The following is a 20,841-nucleotide window of genomic DNA, read 5'->3' as shown; positions in this document are numbered from 1 at the left end:
TGACTAATACTCACACACAGAGATCCACACACCACAAGTTCTGAGCACAGTGATTTATAGAACCTTTGATAACACACACACACATTGCCACAGAAAGACATACAGTCACACACTGAAGCACACATTTCCCCACTAACACCACTTACACACTCACACACATAAACACACTGTACTACCAACAATGGTTCTACCACAAACACTCTCAGACTATCGCTCTCGCACGCACATACACACACACGCACACACACACACATACACACACAGTATAAGTTTGACATTCACATCCTATGTGACCAGTTCAGCTGCAGTAACATACGATACATACACAAGCCCTTTACTTGGCTCAGACCCTGACGTCTAACTCTAACTCTCTGGGTCCTACCTCATGCAGTCAATGGCAATTACACATAATGCCATATTGATACATGATAATAAGTTCAAACTCCACTCCAGCTCTATCTAAACTATTTTTTAAAAATAATGTTCTTTGTTTTTCCCCTTTTTGAATCCAATGTGGAACCCTTTGGTGACGAAAAAGGAACCTGTAGCCCTTTCCTGCAGTTAAATGACCTAGTAGCCTCATGGGTGGAATGTTATTAATCTTTTTCATAATTTCATAATAAGTAAACATTATTTCAAAAAACCCGCAGAAAATCCGGTGTTTCTATGTCGAACAGTTTTGTTATATTTCAGTCTTCTGTGATGTACAGTGGGGGAAAAAAGTATTTAGTCAGCCACCAATTGTGCAAGTTCTCCCACTTAAAAAGATGAGAGAGGCCTGTAATTTTCATCATAGGTACACGTCAACTATGACAGACAAATTGAGCATTTTTTTTCCAGAAAATCACATTGTAGGATTTTTAATGAATTTATTTGCTAATTATTGTGGAAAATAAGTATTTGGTCACCTACAAACAAGCAAGATTTCCATCTCTCACAGACCTGTAACTTCTTCTTTAAGAGGCTCCTCTGTCCTCCACTCGTTACCTGTATTAATGGCACCTGTTTGAACTTGTTATCAGTATAAAAGACACCTGTCCACAACCTCAAACAGTCACATTCCAAACTCCAATATGGCCAAGACCAAAGAGCTGTCAAAGGACACCAGAAACAAAATTGTAGACCTGCACCAGGCTGGGAAGACTGAATCTGCAATAGGTAAGCAGCTTGGTTTGAAGAAATCAACTGTGGGAGCAATTATTAGGAAATGGAAGACATACAAGACCACTGATCATCTCCCTCGATCTGGGGCTCCACGCAAGATCTCACCCCCGTGGGGTCAAAATGATCACAAGAACCGTGAGCAAAAATCCCAGAACCACACGGGGGGACCTAGTGAATGACCTGCAGAGAGCTGGGACCAAAGTAACAAAGCCTACCATCAGTAACACACTACGCCGCCAGGGACTCAAATCCTGCAGTGCTAGACGTGTCCCCCTGCTTAAGCCAGTACATGTCCAGGCCCGTCTGAAGTTTGCTAGAGTGCATTTGGATGATCCAGAAGAGGATTGGGAGAATGTCATATGGTCAGATGAAACCAAAATAGAACTTTTTGGTAAAAACTCAACTCGTCGTGTTTGGAGGACAAAGAATGCTGAGTTGCATCCAAAGAACACCATACCTACTGTGAAGCATGGGGGTGGAAACATCATGCTTTGGGGCTGTTTTTCTGCAAAGGGACCAGGACGACTGATCCGTGTAAAGGAAAGAATGAATGGGGCCATGTATCGTGAGATTTTGAGTGAAAACCTCCTTCCATCAGCAAGGGCATTGAAGATGAAACGTGGCTGGGTCTTTCAGCATGACAATGATCCCAAACACACCGCCCGGGCAACGAAGGAGTGGCTTCGTAAGAAGCATTTCAAGGTCCTGGAGTGGCCTAGCCAGTCTCCAGATCTCAACCCCATAGAAAATATTTGGAGGGAGTTGAAAGTCCGTGTTGCCCAGCGACAGCCCCAAAACATCACTGCTCAAGAGGAGATCTGCATGGAGGAATGGGCCAAAATACCAGTAACAGTGTGTGAAAACCTTGTGAAGACTTACAGAAAACGTTTGACCTGTGTCATTGCCAACAAAGGGTATATAACAAAGTATTGAGAAACTTTTGTTATTGACCAAATACTTATTTTCCACCATAATTTGCAAATAAATTCATTAAAAATCCTACAATGTGATTTACTGGATTTTTTTTCCTCAATTTGTCTGTCATAGTTGACGTGTACCTATGATGAAAATTACAGGCCTCTCTCATCTTTTTAAGTGGGAGAACTTGCACAATTGGTGGCTGACTAAATACTTTTTTTCCCCACTGTATATAAAGTGTAATATTGGGATGAAAACTCAAAATGGAATACATTTCAACTCTATATCTGACATGGTACCAGGTGTCTACTTTTTTGTAAGCCCCTAACCATGTGCGTGAGGTGTATACTTTTGTTTCAAACTAGATTTGTTTAAAACTACCAAGAAACACTCTGATTTAGCCCACTGCAGTAAAAGGTTAAGTTAGGGATATGACAAATGTAGAAAATAAATGTTTCCGTTAAAATGATAAGAAAAATTCATAAAATTCCATGTGAATTCACAATGCAGCTGCGCTGGGTCTCACGGTTTGGGTCTCACGTTCTCACAGTGCGTCCCTTTCAGATTGTTAAGCGTTGCACCTGTACTACCATTACTGGACCTCAATTCCACCTCGTAAAGTATTTTGATAGAATTTCGTATTTTAAAAAAAATGTGTGGGGCAGATCAGCTTTAATATTGCAGATAGATTATAGCTTCCATCAATGTAATTGTCTGCATCATTTCCAATCCCCATATATATTTTTTGTAAATATATATATACACACACACTACCGTTCAAAACCTTGGGGTCACTTAGAAATGTCCTTGTTTTTGTAAGAAAAGCAAATTTTTTGTCCATTAAAATAACATCAAATTGATCAGAAATACAGTGTAGACATGTTAATGTTGTAAATGGCTATTGTAGCTGGAAACGGCTGATTTTAATGGAATATCTACATAGGCGTACAGAGGCCCATTATCAGCAACCATCAGTCCTGTGTTCCAATGGCACGTTGTGTTTGCTAATCCAAGTTTATCATTTTAAAAGGCTAATTGATCATTAGAAAACCCTTTTGCAATTATGTTAGCACAGCTGAAAAATGTTGTGCTGATTAAATAAAACGATTGTGCAATAAAACTGGCCTTCTTGAGACTAGTTGAGTATCTGGAGCATCAGCAATTGTGGGTTCGATTACAGGCTCAAAATGGCCAGAAACAAATAACTTTCTTCTGAAACTCGTCAGTCTATTCTTGTTCTGAGAAATGAAGGCTATTCCATGCGAGAAATTGCCAAGAAACTGAAGATCTCTACAACGCTGTGTACCACACCCTTCACAGAACAGCGCAAACTGGCTCTAACCAGAATAGAAAGAGGGGTGGGAGGCCCCGATGCACAACTGAGCAAGAGGACAAATACATTAGTGTGTCTTAGAGAAGGTCAGCATCCCGTTTCCAGCTACAATAGCCATTTACAACATGAACAATGTCTACACTGTATTTCTGATCAATTTGATGTTATTTTAATGGATTTTTTTTTTTTTCGAAAACAAGGACATTTCTAAGTGACCCCAAACTTTTGAACGGTAGTGTATATACAGTACCAGTCAAGAGTTTAGACACACCTACTCATTCCAGGGTTTTTCTTTATTTTTACTATTTTCTACATTGTAGAATAATAGTGAAGACATAAAAACTATGAAATAACACATATGGAAGTAGTAACCAAAAAGGTGTTAAACAAATCAAAATATATTTTATATTTAAGATTCTTCAAAGTAGCCACCCTTTGCCTTGATGACAGCTTTGCACACTCTTGGCATTCTCTCAACCAGCTTCACCTGGAATGCTTTTACAACTGTCTTGAAGGAGCTCCCACATATGCTGAGCACTTGTTGGCTGCTTTTCCTTCACTCTGCGGTCCAACTCATCTCAAACAATCTCAATTGGGTTGAGGTTGGGTGATTGTGGAGGCCAGGTCATCTAATGCAGCACTCCATCACTCTCCTTCTTGGCAGTGGTGGAAAAAGTACTCAATTGAGGAATCATCGAAAATCTCTTCCCAACTATTAAGCAATCTATATGGCACAGTTGTCAATTTTTTGGTCCTTAAATTAAACTGGTATACCTTTTTATTGATCACAATTTTCTTTAACCAATTATGGTCTTTAATGAAGGGCCGACAGACTATTTTCTTATTTTTCCTCCTTCCACTTGCCTCTTCCATTTTTGCTGCAATTCTACAATTATTTGGTTGTAATTTTGGGTAGAGCAGACATTTCCATATATTTTTGTTAGCTGCATGTGTGACATAACTCCACCAGTCCTACAAAGATTCTAAAGATTATACCTTTTAACAAAATAAATGTTATTTTTTATCAATTAGTATATTTGAGTTTAATCATAATATTTGTTGTATTATTTGTTTTGTCTTTTCTGGTGGATTAAACTGAAATTGCAACCAACTTTCTGTGGCTTGTTTTAAAAATAGCAACAGTATTTTCGCAAAGTATTGCCATATAGGACTTCACTGCTGTCGCTTGCCTGTTAACGACAATGACGTAGTGGTGGAGAGTCGACTCCAAAACAATTGATTCCTCAACTCCTTGCATGTCCACTCCCGATGTTGACTCCCATTTCTGAGTGTCAAGTGTCACTCTTATGTATTCACTCTTAAGAGTCAGTATTTTTGGAACGGAGGTGACTGATTAGTTGCCGTACTTCCGAGAACAAACACCCGCATCTTTCATAGCATAGCTAGCGAGGCACGGAGAGAGAGGGGAGGGGCACATTATAGGCAGGTCGGCAACCAGGCAGACAGAATCAGAACCATGCACTAGGCCTATCTATCAGCAATCGAAATCTGTATCTCGCAATGGAATGAGATTAGCAAAACTTTGCTCTCGTAAACAGTATCTGCGCATGTGCACGGGTTCGCTTTACGCTGTTCACAGGGTGGTAGCCATTGAGGTATAAAGAACCAGGGAACCAAAACAGCGGAGAAGTTGAGCCTTGCGCGTTATTTGACCCACTATGCTGTTTACTTTCTGCATCTATTTTATATCGCAGAGTCTACCTTTAAATTACACAACTTACCCCAAGCCTTTATAGTCTACCGTCTAGTTAGGCTATAACATGTACAATAATATGTTTTGTGATAACTGCACTGTTAATTACATTTTATGAAGAAAACATTTACAGGGAATTTTCTTAATGTTAAGGATCCCAATTTCCTTTAAATGCTTTAACGTTAAAACGTACACCCCCCTACTTTAAGTGGTAAAAGGATTCCATGTAGAATCTTGTTTTAGTGAAAGGGTTCCAGTTGGAACCAGAGGATTCTCAGAGGATTCTCTTACATGGGGACAATTTAAGATCCCATTCATATTCTAAGTAGCACCTTCTTTACTTACTTTAGGTGTATTTTAGACATTTGCACTAAAAACCTGTCTGGTTTACTTTTCATAAGAGGTATACAAGACTATATCATTATGAAAGGGTTTGCAGAAAATTATTTTACATTAAGAGATGTGTCAAGGGAGAAGGGGTGCTTGCGTAGGTGAGTGGGTCTCTGTGCATTAGGGTTGGTGTATAAGGAGATAGTTTAGAGATAACCATCACCGGCCTCTCTCTCTCTCTCTCTCTCTCCAGATTAAAGAAGAAGCTCAGCAGTGATGTGGTGACTGTGTTGTGTCACAGAGCCCAGTAAAGGATCAAACAGTGTCCCGTTCACCTAATGCCTCTCTCTGCCCATTCATACTCATACTGGAATACATACTGACACACTGTTTATGTGCCTCCATGCCCCTCTCTCTCATCCTTTCTTTCTCTCTCACAACATCCTATCTGTCTGGATTCTACTACCTACTTTTTCCATTGGGTACCTGCCAACACCGGCCTTCATATGTACCTTTTAACGGTGAACCAAAACACTAGGTGTTTTATGTGTATGTGGGTTGTATATAGTTGACTGTGAGACCAGTGACACAAAAAGGAGTGAAAATGAAACTGGGTTACTGTGTAAATGAGGTTAGCGTTGAGGTAATGTCAACGTAGCTAATGTCAGAGTAACATCAAGATGAGTTGATGTGTTACCTATCAATGCACCACAGAGGCTCTTGAATGAATTGTGCTGACACACTTAGCTGAAAAGTGAGCAACACAATCCAGTTATCGCTTCTGCGTAAGCTTAGTACAAACTGGCTCTTCATCACAAACACACACACGCAAACACACGCACGCTCGCAAGTGCACATACAAACACACACACATACAATCACGTACACACACACACACACGATAAATCAGTGGAAACCAACTTTGGTTCCTAGACTAGCACATGATGCAAATCTGATTACTCAAACACACAGCAGCACATTAAGAGATTGGATCGTAATGCCATTATTGATTCAATAAGGGAGCACTATTTGGCAAGGGTAGGCCTGGTCTTTATCGGATTCATGCTAGAGTGGTTGGACCAGAACCGCAGATATCAACGACTCAGGGAAATCCACACAGGCTTAGTGGAGAGTGGGGTTGAAGGGGAATATGCCTGGATAGAAGTTGCCCATAGACTGAATCAATGTCAGTTTTATGATGTGTAAGGTATCTATGGTCAACTACTATCCAGAGTAAGTTAAGCACTCACCTTGGCACTCACAAGCTCATAACATTTATACAGGACCAGACCCAGAGAGCCTCCTACCTGTGCCCACATTGCTCTCTCTCTATCTCGAGACATACAGTTGAAGTCGGAAGTTTACATACACTTAGGTTGGAGTCAATAAAACTCGTTTTTCAACCACTCCACAAATTTCTTGTTAACAAACTATAGTTTTGGCAAGTCGGTTAGGACATCTACTTTGTGCATGACACAAGTAATTTCTCCAACAATTGTTTACAGACAGATTATTTAACTTATAATTCACTGTATCACAATTCCAGTGGGTCAGAAGTTTACATACACTAAGTTGACTGTGCCTTTAAACAGCTTGGAAAAATCCAGAAAATTATGTCATGGCTTTAGAAGCTTCTGAGAGGCTAATTGACATCATTTGAGTCAATTGGAAGTGTACCTGTGGATGTATTTCAAGGCCTACCTTCAAACCCAGTGCCTCTTTGCTTGACATCATTGGAAAATCCAAAGAAATCAGCCAAGACCTCAGAAAAATCATTGTAGACCTCCACAAATATGGTTCATCCTTGGGAGCAATTTCCAAACGCCTGAAGGTACCATGTTCATCTGTACAAACAATAGTACGCAAGTATAAACACCATGGGACCACACAGCCGTCATACCGCTCAGGAAGGAGACGCATTCTGTCTCCTAGAGATTAACATACCTTGGTGCGAAAAGTGCAAATCAATCCCAGAACAACAGCAAAGGACCTTGTGAAGATGCTGGAGGAAACAGGTACAAAAGTATCTATATCCCCAGTAAAACGAGTCCTATATCGACATAACCTGAAAGGCCGCTCAGCAAGGAAGCAGCCACTGCTCCAAAACCACCATAAAAAAGCCAGACTACAGTTTGCAACTGCACATGGGGACTAAGATCATACTTTTTGGAGAAATGTCCTCTGGTCTGATTAAACAAAAATATAACTGTTTGGCCATAATGACCATCGTTATGTTTGCAGGAAAAAGGGGAAGGCTTGCAAGCCGAAGAACACCATCCCAACCGTGAAGCACGGGGGTGGCAGCATCATGCTGTGGGGGTGCTTTGCTGAAGGAGGGACTGGTGCACTTCACAAAATAGATGGCATCATGAGGAAGGAAAATTATGTGGATATATTGAAGCAACATCTCAAGACATCAGTCAGGAAGTTAAAGCTTGGTCGCAAATGAGTCTTCCAAATGGACAATGACCCCAAGCATACTTCCAAAGTTGTGTCAAAATGGCTTAAGGACAACAAAGTCAAGGTATTGGAGTGGCCATCACAAAGCCCTGACCTCAATCCTATAGAAAATGTGTGGGCAGAACTGAAAAAGCATGTGAGAGCAAGGAGGCCTACAAACCTGATTCAGTTACACCAGCTCTGTCAGGAGGAATGGGCCAAAATTCACCCAACTTAAGGTGGGAAGCTTGTGGAAGGCTACCCGAAACGTTTGACCCAAGTTAAACAATTTAAAGGCAATGCTACCAAATACTAATTGAGTGTATGTAAACTTCTGACCAACTGGGAATGTGATGAAAGAAATAAAAGCTGAAATAAATCATTCTCTCTACTATTATTCTGACATTTCATATTCTTAAAATAAAGTGGTGATCCTAACTGACCTAAGACAGGGAATTTGTACTAGGATTAAATGTCAGAAATTGTGAAAAACTGAGTTTAAATGTATTTGGCTAAGGTGTATATAAACTTCCGACTTCAACTGTACCTGTAAGGATCACTCTCCAGTAATCCTAAATTCAATGGAGACGTTCAAAGGGAGATAAGTGGTCAAAGATAAGTGGTCAACACACACACACACATATATCAATACACACACGCATAGGCAGCTTCCCATACACACACCTACACAGAGAGTAAAATTACCTCCCACATATACACAAAAAGCAAGGATTTACAAAATAACACACAAGCCCACAACAAAACACCTGTGCCTGAGCTCAGGCTGGAAATCACTGCAGCACTTTGATCAATGTAAAAAATAGCAGCGGAGACATTTATTTTATATGTGCATTTTGATTTGATTTTAATTCTAGACAATAATGGGAAATGTGCTTTCTGTGTTTAAATCCTTCCGAATGGTGTTACTGCTTGTGTGTGTTTTTTTGTGTGTCTTCGTGCGTGCGTGCATGCTTGCATGTGTGTGTTAACGGTGTCTAACCTAAAACTCACTTACAGCTCAGCACTAACTGAATGAGCCCACTCGGGGGCAACATAAAAACATCTGCTGGAGTAAGCACACCCTTGTGACTTTTTGAAATGACCAATGAAAAGTCAATTCACTTTAAAGGGATACTTCGGGATTTTGGCAATGGCCTTTATCTACTTCCCCAGAGCCAGATGAACTCGTCGATACCATTTTTATGTCTCTGTGTGCAATTTGAAGGAAGTTGCTAACTAGCGCTAGCGCAATTGCAAACTAGCGTTAGCGCAATGAATGGAAGTCTTCCCGTCATTGCGCTAACGCTAGTTAGCATTGGCTCGCGAAACTACCTCTAACTTCCTTCATACTGGACACAGAGACATAAAGATGGTATCCACAAGTTCATCTAACTCTGGGGAAGTATATCAAGGGCATCATTGCCAAAATCCTGAAGTATCCCTTTAAAAGGAGCCATCAGACTGAACCTCAATGGAATTAAAGAACACGCATTTATAGTGCCTCTGGTAGTTCATGACCTCTTAGCTGGTTTTAGTGTGTGGGCAAATCCATTATCCATTATTACTTTAAAATGTATTCCATCAAAAAACATTGATTTCAAAGTTTAAAAACTCTATGCAAGGACTACTTTTAACATTTACACTGAACATTTTACAAAAACACATTTACTGGAAGAACTGTGCAGATGCAAAATTTGGTAACAGAATCTCTGTAAAATCTCCCTCAGTTTTTTTGTGTGACCATATTAGATTTTAAGATGTATACAGAAAGAATGGGGTGTCAGCTATGACATGTCACCTTGAATTTGAAAATATCTATTTTGGTTATTGAACTACAGTAAGTGAAGTGGATTTACACCCGGTAACAGAATTGCGGTAACGGAATTTCATCATGGGTCCCTGATCTGTACTACACAGAAATGCATAATTATGGATATGAATGTCATTCTCTTCATGTTGATATATCCTAAATAGGTACACAAAAGGTAGAAATATGCAATATCCTCCTTTGCATTTTTGGGTATTATTCTACACATGGCTATTATTTTAATGAGATTCGCCCCCAAACAAGACCAAATTTGTTTGGACATCAAAGTACAGCACAGTAGAGCTCCATAGTGTAGAGTTCAGTACTGTACAGTACAGTAGAAATCAGTACAGTACAGTATAGTTCAGTACTCAACTCTAGGGTGCTCTTCTGTGTACTATACTGAACTCTACTCTATTCTACTCTACTGTACAGTACTCTACTGTACTGTACTGTACTGCACTGTGCTCTCTAAACTTGTGAAACATAGACGTCTATGATTGATTTGGTCTGAACCAATCATGGACGTCTATGTTTGGGCCAAATCAAAGCCAGTCCGGACAAGATTCAGGCTTGCTTTGGCCACCAGATGACAGAAAGTGAAAGAAAACAGTTATGAGCTAAACATAACTGTATGCCTGTGGAAGGGAGGACTGTAGCAGGCGACCCAACTGCGGTTTGTGACTACTATGATTTTGCCAGTAACTGAAAGGTTACTAATTTGAATCCCCAAGTCAACAAGGTGAAAAATCTGTCTGTGTCCTTGAGTAAGGCACTTAAACCTAATTGCTCCAGGGTTGCTGACACTGGCCGTGACCCCACTCTTTGAGGGTGTCTCAGGGGGAGTTGGGATATGCAAGAAACACATTTCCATTTCACGCATGTGTATTAATACACACTCGTACATGTGTGAAACAGGACAAAAATAAGCACCCAGCAAATAATTATTGTAATTCCGTTACTGATTTTTCGATAATTCCGTTACCAAGTAAAATCAACATTGCTTCAACATAATTTGTCAACATATTGTGATGTGGAATCTACGTGGAAAATACCACGGATTTGAAAAAAGTCATCAACTGCTGTTTTGATGGTAAAATTTCAACCACAGGATTATGTCATCATGGTAACCAATCAATGTTCAACATAGACAAACCTTGTATAAAATATGTTGCATTTGTACCTTTGAAACAAGAACATGCTTTGTAAACAACAGGTGTAGAGTAACAGTGAAATGCTTACGGGCCCTTCCTAACAATGCAGAGAGCAAAATAGGAAAATGATAGAAAAATAATAACACAAGGAATAAATACACAATGAGTAATGATAACTTGGCTATATACACAGGGTACAAGTACCGAGTTGATATGCAGGGGTACGAGGTAATTGACGTAGATATGTACATATAAGTAGGGGTAAAGTGACTAGGTAACAGGATAGATAACAAACAGTAGTAGCAGCAGCGTATGTGAGTGAGTCAAAAGAGTTAGTGCAAAAAGGGTCAATGCAGATAGTCCGGGTAGCTATTTGGTTAACTCTACTGAACAAAAATATAAATGCAACATGCAACAATTTCAAAGACTTTACTGAGTTACAGTTAATATTTAAGAGATAATGCCCAAGAAGCCGATGTTTGGAGGATATATTTGCAAGGGTGTTGTTAGGCCCGAGACAAAGTTACCAACATATTCAAAACATTATTGACATATTTTCATTCAAAACGTTATTTTGATGAATTTATTCATACTATATTTCATCCTTCCACAAAATATAGTCCCAATACAAATCTAGGGTTGCTACCCAAGCCGGCTGGTCGTTCGTTCTATTGGTTCGGTTGCCATACTGGCTGGCAACATTCTTATCCCTTGCTTGCTAGCTAGCCAACTACGGCTAACTTACATTACAGTCACGTCAAAAAGTGCAACCAGAATAACAGCGAAGTGGCTGCATTTGCATTTGTTTATGCTGTTTTCTAGAGACATTTATTTGGATACATCCATAACAATGAGCTAATGAGGTGCGATTTCGCCTGGTATAGACAATGTTCTCTCTCGTCAGGACACTGTTGTTCAGAGGACATAGCCAACAACACAGCTAACACAATCACTTCAAACTGAAGCTGGAAAGACTACAAACTAGCTGAACTTAGTTTCATTTTACCTTTTTTCAATTGACATTTCTTTGTATATATCCATAAAAATTATGCCAGCTGATTCATGATTTCGACTGGTTGAGAAACGCTGCCTGCCTGTCTGTCTCGTCCCAACTCCCGACACGTTCATTACTATGGGACAGCTGGAGATCGAATTTGAATATTGAAACAATGTTTCAAATGTTGGAGAGACAGACAGCAAGGTTTATACAAACCTCCGCTGTTGAAAACTAAATGTTAGTCTAAAAGAAATGTGATATAATGTCTAGATGCTTTTTATAGTGGAGATCAAGTTTATAAATTGCTTGGCTGGGCTGATGAGACAGTGGATTGCGCAGTCAGATGGAACAGAGTAAATAGGCATTTTAACGTCTTAGATTTAGCTGATGGTAACTTGTGGAATAGACACCGGCTGGAATGCGGTTTTATACCAATCAGCATTCAGAATTAGACCCACCCGTTGTATAAAAATAAATAGGTCAATTGAAATCAATTAATTAGGCCCTAATCTATGGATTTCACATGATTGGGAATACAGATATGCATCTGTTGGTCACAAATACTTTTTTTTTTTAATGGGCCTCACAATGGGACTCAGGATCTGGTCACTGTGCATTCAAATTGCCATTGATAAAATGCAATTGTGTTCATTGTCCATAGCTTATGCCTGCCCACACCATAACCCCACCACCACCATGGGGCACTCTGTTCACAACGTTGACATCAGCACACCGCTCGCCCACACAACGCTATACATATGGTCTGCGGTTGTGAGGCCGGTTGGACGTACTGCCAAATTCTCAAAAACAACTTTGGAGGGCGGCTTATAGTAGAGAAATGAAGAATATTAAAGCCCCCTTTACTGCCTCAAATAGCCGACCAATCAGCCTGTTACCAACCCTTAGTAAACTTTGGGAAAAAAATTGTGTTTGACCAGATACAATGTTATTTTACTGTAAACAAATTGACAACGGACTTTCAGCATGCTTATAGAGAAGGACATTAAACAAGCACAGCACTTACACAAATTACTGATGATTGGCTGAGAGAAATTGATGATAAAAAGCACGGCTTTTGACAGTATTGATCATAGTATGCTGATGGAAAAACGTATGTGTATTGGCTTTACACCCCACGCTATATTGTGGATAAAGTGTTACCTGTCTAACAGAACACAGAGGGTGTTCTTTAATGGAAGCCTCTCCAACATAATCCAGGTAGAATCAGGAATTCCCCAGGGCAGCTGGGTAGGCCCCTTGCCTTTTTCAATCTTTACTAATGACATGCCACTGGCCTTGAGGAAATCCAGTGTGGCTATGTATGCGGATGACTCAACACTATACACGTCAGCTACTACAGCGAGTGAAATCACAGCAACACTTAACAAAGAGCTGCAGTTAGTTTAAGAATGGGTGGCAAGGAATAAATTAGTCCTAAATATTTAAAAAACTAAAAGCATTGTATTTGGGACAAATCATTCACTAAATGTCACGTTCGTTGAATGACGGGTCAGACCAAGGCGCAGCATGAGGGCGGCAGGTAGCTTAGTGGGTAAGAGCGTTGTGCCAGTAACCGAAAGGTCGCTGGTTCTAATCCCCGAGCCGACTAGGTGAAAAATCTGTCGATGTGCCCTTGAGCAAGGCACTTAACCCTAATTGCTCCTGTAAGTCGCTCTGGATAAGAGCGTCTGCTAAATGACCAAAAATAAATAAATAAATAAAATAATATACGTACATGTTTATTAAAGTAATAAACAACACGACAAAACAATAAACGAAACAAAACGTGAAGTCCAAGGTAGAACACACAACATACCTTACAAGGAACAAGATCCCACCACCCACTAGTGCCAATAGGCTGCCTAAGTATGATCCCCAATCAGAGACAACGAGCTACAGCTGCCTCTGATTGGGAACCACACCGGCCAACATAGATCTACACATAATAGATCAAAACCTAGAAAACACCACAAAGAATATACACACCCTGACTCAACATATACGAGTCCCCTGAGTCAGGGCGTGACAGTACCCCCCAAAGGTTGCGGACTCCGACCGCACAACATAAACATAACAGGGTAGGGGCCGGGTGGGCATTCCACCTCGGAGGCGGATCCGGCTCGGGGCGTGACGACCTCTCACTCTCCGCCTCCCTGTTGCGCCCCTGGTCTGGTCTGGACCTCGGCGCGCTGCTTCCCCTCTTCTTCCTCCCACGATACGCCAGTCCCAGTCTGGACCCTGGTGCGGGAGACCCCGAACCTGGAGAGGGGCTGACGTCATGGTCTGGACTGGAGCCGCTGACCGGAGCTGGACTGGGCACCGGTGGAGCGGACTGCTCTGGCTCCAGAGTGGAGCCACTGACCGTAGCTGGATCAGGCACCAGTGGAGCGGACTGCTCTGGCTCCGGAGTGGCGCAGCTGACCGGAGCTGGATCAGGCACCAGTGGAGCGGACTGCTCTGGCTCCGGAGTGGAGCAGCTGACCGGAGCTGGATCAGGCACCGGTGGAGCGGACTGCTCTGGCTCCGGAGTGGAAAAGCTGACCGGAACTGGATCAGGCACCGGTGGAGCGGAATGCTCTGGCTCCGGAGTGGAGCAGCTGACCGGTGCCGGACCAGGAACCGGTGGAACGGGCACGGCCCGTGCCCGACTGGACAAACGCACCACTGGTCTGGTGCGAGGAGCAGGCACGGGCCGGACCTGACTAGGAACACGCACCACTGGCTTGGTGCGAGGAACAGGCCGGGCCGGACTGGCGACGCGCACCACTGGCTTGGTGCGAGGAGCAGGAACAGGCCGGGCCGGACTGGCGACGCGCACCACTGGCTTGGTGCGAGGAGCAGGAACAGGCCGGGCCGGGCTGGCGACGCGCACCACTGGCTTGGTACGAGGAGCAGGAACGGGCCGGACCGGACTGTGAAGGCGGACTGGAGGTCTGGAGCGGAGAGCTGGCACAACTCGTCCTGGCTGGCTGCCCACTTTTGCACTACACGTGCGTGGCGCTGGCACAGGACGCACTGGGCTGTGCACGCGCACTGGCGATACAGTTCGTAGAACTGGCGCAGGATATGCGGGACCGAGGAGGCATACTGGAGACCAGGAGCGTTGAGCCGGCACACCCCGTCCTGGCTGGATGCCCATCTTCGCACGGCACGTGCGTGGTGCAAGCACAGGACGTACAGGACTGTGCCGGCGCACTGGCGACACAGTACGTAGCTCCGCATAATATGGAGCTTGCCCAGTCATACGCTTCCTCGCGTGAGTACGGGGAGTTGGCTCTGCTCTAACCCTAGGCTCCGCCAACCACCCTGTGTGCCCCCCAAAAAAATGATCTTGGGGCTGCTTCTCGGGCTTCCTCCTCGACCGGCCTCCTCCGTGTTGCTGTTGCTCCTCTCCTGCCTGGGCATCTACCTTAGCCCATGGTCCTTTCCCCGCGAATATCTCCTCCCATGACCACAAATTGGCCACCTGTGACATGGCCATCCGCTCCGCCTGGACACGCTGCTTGGTCCTCGTTTGGTGGGATCTTCTGTCACGTTCGTTGAATGACGGGTCAGACCAAGGCGCAGCGTGATATACGTACATGTTTATTAAAGTAATAAACAACACGACAAAACAATAAACGAAACGAAACGTGAAGTCCAAGGTAGAACACACAACATACCTTACAAGGAACAAGATCCCACCACCCACTAGTGCCAATAGGCTGCCTAAGTATGATCCCCAATCAGAGACAACGAGCTACAGCTGCCTCTGATTGGGAACCACACCGGCCAACATAGATCTACACATAATAGATCAAAACCTAGAAAACACCACAAAGAATATACACACCCTGACTCAACATATACGAGTCCCCTGAGTCAGGGCGTGACACTAAACCCTAAACCTCAACTAAATCTTGTAATAAATCATGTGGAAATTGAGCAAGTTGAGGTGACTAAACTGCTTGGAGTAACTCTGGATTGTAAACTGTCATGATAGCTAAGATGGGGAGAAGTCTGTCCATAATAAAGTGCTGCTCTGCCTTTTTAACAATACTATCAACAAGGCAGGTCCTACAGGCTCCTACAGGTTTTGTCGCACCTGGACTACTGTTAAGTCACGTGGTCAGGTGCCACAATTGGCTCAGAACAGGGCAGCACGGCTGGCCCATAAATGTACACAGAGAGCTAATATTAATAATATTCATGTAAATCTCTCATGGCTCAAAGTGGAGGAGAGATTGACTTCATCACTACTTGTTTTTGTAAGAAGTGTTGAAATGCTAAATGCACCAAGGTGTCTGTTTAAACTACTAGCACACAGCTCGGACACCCATGCATACCCCACAAGGTCTCGTCACAATCCCCAAGTCCAGAACAGACTATGGGAGGTGCACAGTGCTACATAGAGCCATGGCTACACCTTATGGAACAGCGGGGACTGTGAAGAGACACACACAGGCACAGACACACATACACATGATAAGACACGCACTCTACACACACGTACACATGGATGTTGTATTGTAAATATGTGATAGTGGAGTAGTGGCCTGAGGGAACACACTAAATGTATTGGGTAAAGTGTTATGAAATGTAATGTCATGTAATTTTTTAACTGTATATAACTGTCTTAATGGTGCTGGACCCCAGGAAAAGTAGCTGCTGCCAATGGGGATCCTTAATAAATACAAATACAAATGACCAGCTTTTCAAAGCATTTAATGGCTACAGATGTGAGCTATGGGGTGATTAGTCATTTAGACAGGTTACCTTAAAGTTCTGCTTGAAACATGTAGGTATTACAGACTGGGTCAGGAAGAGGTTCAAAATCACAGTGAAGACACTTGCCAGCTGGTCAGCGCATGCTCTGAGTTAGTGTTGTCACACTACCAGAATTTTTACTTCGATACTAGGTTTAGTATCACGATACTCAATACCATCAGGATACTTGAAACCAAAACGATACAAAAACAATACCAAAACGATACCACAGCAAAACAAGAAGGCATATTAGCCAAAGTTATAGAATGGCACTTGAGCCAGACAGATGAACTCAGCTACTGCTCTGTTCAATCATTGGGCATTGTTTGAGTTCAATATCATTACATTTGAAATGTTTTACATCCAAATTGTTCAGAAACAGCCATGGGTATGCATTCATGAATAAATTATACAATCATACAATCAATTTGACTTAGTTTTTTCCAATCTAACTACATAACAACATAATGTACATTTGTATGTGAATGGTAAATCTCTATTGATAAACTGGGTAAATCAAATGTAGCCTAGGCCTATTCACAATACAGGTGAATGCGTATTCAATAGTAGTGTGTGCATGCATTGAGTTATTGAGCTTGTTTTGGCTGATTTCATGGGGCTACAGATGACAAACAATCTGTTTCCCTTACAATTGGGACTTATTTTATTGTACTAATCAACAACATTTACATAGAAGTAGCTTACTTCATAAAAGTGTGCGCTGTCTCTTTAAACAGTTATGACGTCATTCACGAGGCAAGGGGGGTTGGTACACCACTGACAGTTTTCTGAGGCAATAGATAATATTTGAGAGAGACGTGGGAGTGACGTAAGAGAGAGACCGATTTAAGTGAATGAATATAGTTTTGGTGGCAATCAGCTTTGAAATTAGCATATTTGGGGTTATGGTTTGCATATTATTACAAACAAAGTACTAGGGTAGTGAATTGATGTCATAGCTTCCTTCAGCTGTAAAGGACGGTTTGAAATGTACAGAATGGTTACCCCGAGGAAAATGGTGGAGGGTCATACTTTTTCAATTTCAGTCAAGGGGAGGATTGAGTCTTTTTTAAATCTAGTCGAGGGGAGAGTAGTGTATTTTGTAATTGATTATATTTCTATATTTCTCAGTGTTTTAGAATTAGTTGCTTATTAGGCTATATATCGATGTGTGCGCGATGCCGACCCTCATCTCTGATTCTCCGCTGGGCGCGCAATATCAAGTGCGCCTACAGGCTATTTAGCTTGGTCTCAATCAAATTATCCATAGGCTATAGGCTATGAAGTGCATGCTCGGAGAAGCACAGAGCAAAGTTATATTTCTAAGATAGCTGCTGGGATGGTGTAAATAAAACTAGGCTGCATTACACACTGCAATGGATATTCCAACACTGAGCCCCGACCTGCTCTGCTCATGCTGATCAAAAAAGTGCTTGTGTGCTGCTTAACCAATGGCTGTGCTGTGTAGGGCTACGGTTGCAGTTCAGAAGGAGAGTTAAAGGTTTCTTCCGAAAATAATGTTTTATTAGGCCTAGTCCCAAAAATGCATTATGTTGCGCGCAGACTAGCCTATAGCCTATGTTCTGTTCAGTTTGAGAAGGAGATCGCGAAGATAAGAAGGAAGAACGGAGAAATTTGATAGCTTGTTACTACTATAATTGATTTTTATTAAAAACAATATATTTCTTGCCCATTATGTATTTATCAGAGTTCTTGACCTCACAATAAGCCAGACTCGAGTAACTTACATTGTGGTGCTGAAGCAGCATCCGTGGCACAATCAATCGGAAATGGACAGCTCGTGGTCCTGAAAGTAAGTAAATTCGAGTAGGCACAATTCAATTCAACAGTCTTCATTTTAATTAGACTTTACTAACAACAAGAGGGCTTTGTGTTGGAGCCTATTTCTTCCTATTTAAGAAAGAAGAGGTATGCCTACCTGTTTGACAGACAAAATTAGGCTATAGGCTGCTATATCCATAGATTTGTCGGTCAAATCCTCCACCCACCATGCACTCTTTATATAGCCTACCTCCGTGTCAGCGAAGGGCTGTTAAATTAAAACTCAAATTGAGGGGTTATGAGAGGATATGCCATAGGCCTACCTTTTATTAAAGAAAATGGCAAAAAGCACTGGGCTACCCCTTGTTAGCTTAAGATTTTGAAGAAAATAAATTTGACCTAATTATATCAAGTGATCTATAACAGCGCTTTCGTCCACGATGCTTTATGCTAGAAACAAGCTGTAAAATATCCGGGAAAGACGTGACTCGGATGCATTTGGGGATATCATTGTTTCGTTCCTTTGACATTCAGAGGTTGACTTTGCTTTGAAAGTAATCTAATTCTGTCACTGTCAATTGATTAAGCTATTTATTTTTCTGCACAATAGAAGATGTTTAAACCCAGACAGCTTTAAGGGAAACACGTGTGACCTCCTCTCGTTGGGTTAAGCCCAGGGTTTTAGTGCTGCCAGAGCGTGGCGGAGCGGCATTCCCTCAATTTGACTCGAGAATGCACAGAGCTGGCAAAACTATTTCTGGAAAATGTATTCTGATAAATTCTAAATAAATTATATTTAATTACCACAAAAATGTAATGAAAAACTATCGAATAACAAACCAAATAAATATGTATAGCAGATTAGATAAATGGTGGTAAATGGTGGTTTCTTCCCTGTCTTCACTCTGGCGGTGGTGAGAAGGATGAATAACTATTCAGCTCTGTGTGCACTGTGGAGGCCCGTCGGAGTCTTGACCACTTTGGCAAATCAGAACGTAAAAATTAAAAAAAATCACCATATGTCTGCCTTGAGGATGGCCATAAAACTCCATGGACTCCTCTTGCGCAGTGGATCCCAGAACGATATGTGACCATCTGGTTAAAGCTACAACGTTTTGCCGAGGGCACCCAAACCAGAGTGGCCACCGCAAAGTCCAAGGAGCCTTACCCTCTCTGGAAGTTGCTCTAGCCCTTCTTGGGTTATTTAGCTTAAATTGGCTATTGGTTGAGACACAGGGCCCGTTCTAGCTTGGTACACTATACAGTATATACAAAGGTATTTGGACACCCCTTTAAATGAGTGGATTCGGCTATTTCATTTCAGCCACTCCCGTTGCTGACAGGTGTATAACATCGAGCACACAGCCATGCACTCGCCATAGACAAACATTGGCAGTAGAATGGCCTTGCTGAAGTGCTAAGTGACTTTCAACGTGGCACCGTAATAGGATGCCAACTTTACAACAAGTCAGTTTGTCAAATTTCTGCCCTGCTAGAGCTGCCCCGGTCAACTGTAAGTGCTGTTATTGTGAAGTGGAAACATATAGGAGCAACAGCGGCTCAGCCGCGAAGTGCTAGGCCACACAAGCTGGTTTTATGAGTCAAAACTCAACAGACTGCGCCACTAGGCAGGATATATGCTTTGATTTAAACAAAATACAAGAAAGGCTAATAGTTTAATACCATTTTCTCTAATTTTCTCATGAAACAGTAATTCGAGAAGATTTAAATGCATATTCCCATGAAACTGATTGAGATCAATCAAAGGATTGGCATGGAGCAACACATGGAGATGCATTTTGGACGTTTCACCAGTAAAACATGAAGAATTATCATTCATGATTGACAGTGATGATGGCCTATTTTGAAACTAGGTAGCCTGTGCCTAACTTGGTGTTTGAGGGTATTCAAAATATTATTATTTCTTTAGACAATAGCCTATTTGTGGACATAGGCAGACGTTGCAATTGGAGGATGCATTTTTCTATTCATATTGGAGGATGCTTTTTTATATGCATATTTTATAATAATAGGCTATTCAATTGGATACATCTGTCTGTACAAACTCTGAGGAAATTATGTCATTTAAAAAAAGATTGTGCTCCCTTACCTAATTGCACTACACCACTGGTTAAACCACGGAAGAAGACTAGCCAGCAGTTAAAGCTTACATTTTTCTGCGTCGGTAGGCCTACTCTGTCTTGGGTGGAAAGGCAGGCATTACTTTTGAAAGTAGCATGCTCAGATTCCTAATGAAGTCTCAGATTTAATTATTTGCAAACAGGGAACGTTTCGTTGCAAACAAGACACACTGATTTGGCACTGGAGAAATATAATAAGATGAACACATAGGCCCAGTGGCGGCTCCTGAAAAAATTCTCAGGAGGGGCAATTTTTCTGATGATTTAGGTGACCTACACACATTTAAAAAAAGATATGTCCAGCAACAACATGAAG

The 20,841-nt window shown here is 41.9% G+C and overlaps 1 protein-coding gene across 4 annotated transcripts in view; it reads right to left on the bottom strand.

Moving 5' to 3' along the window:
- The window catches only part of LOC121570502 (potassium voltage-gated channel subfamily KQT member 5), a 178,887-nt gene that overhangs the window by 139,985 nt on the left and 18,061 nt on the right, over nt 1-20,841 (bottom strand). The window lies entirely within an intron of this gene.

Source organism: Coregonus clupeaformis, chromosome 1, assembly GCF_020615455.1.
Source record: "Coregonus clupeaformis isolate EN_2021a chromosome 1, ASM2061545v1, whole genome shotgun sequence".
In the NCBI taxonomy this organism is placed as follows: Eukaryota; Metazoa; Chordata; class Actinopteri; order Salmoniformes; family Salmonidae; genus Coregonus; species Coregonus clupeaformis.
The sequence above is the reverse complement of the archived record's forward strand: the minus strand, read 5'-3'. Positions and strand labels throughout refer to the sequence as shown.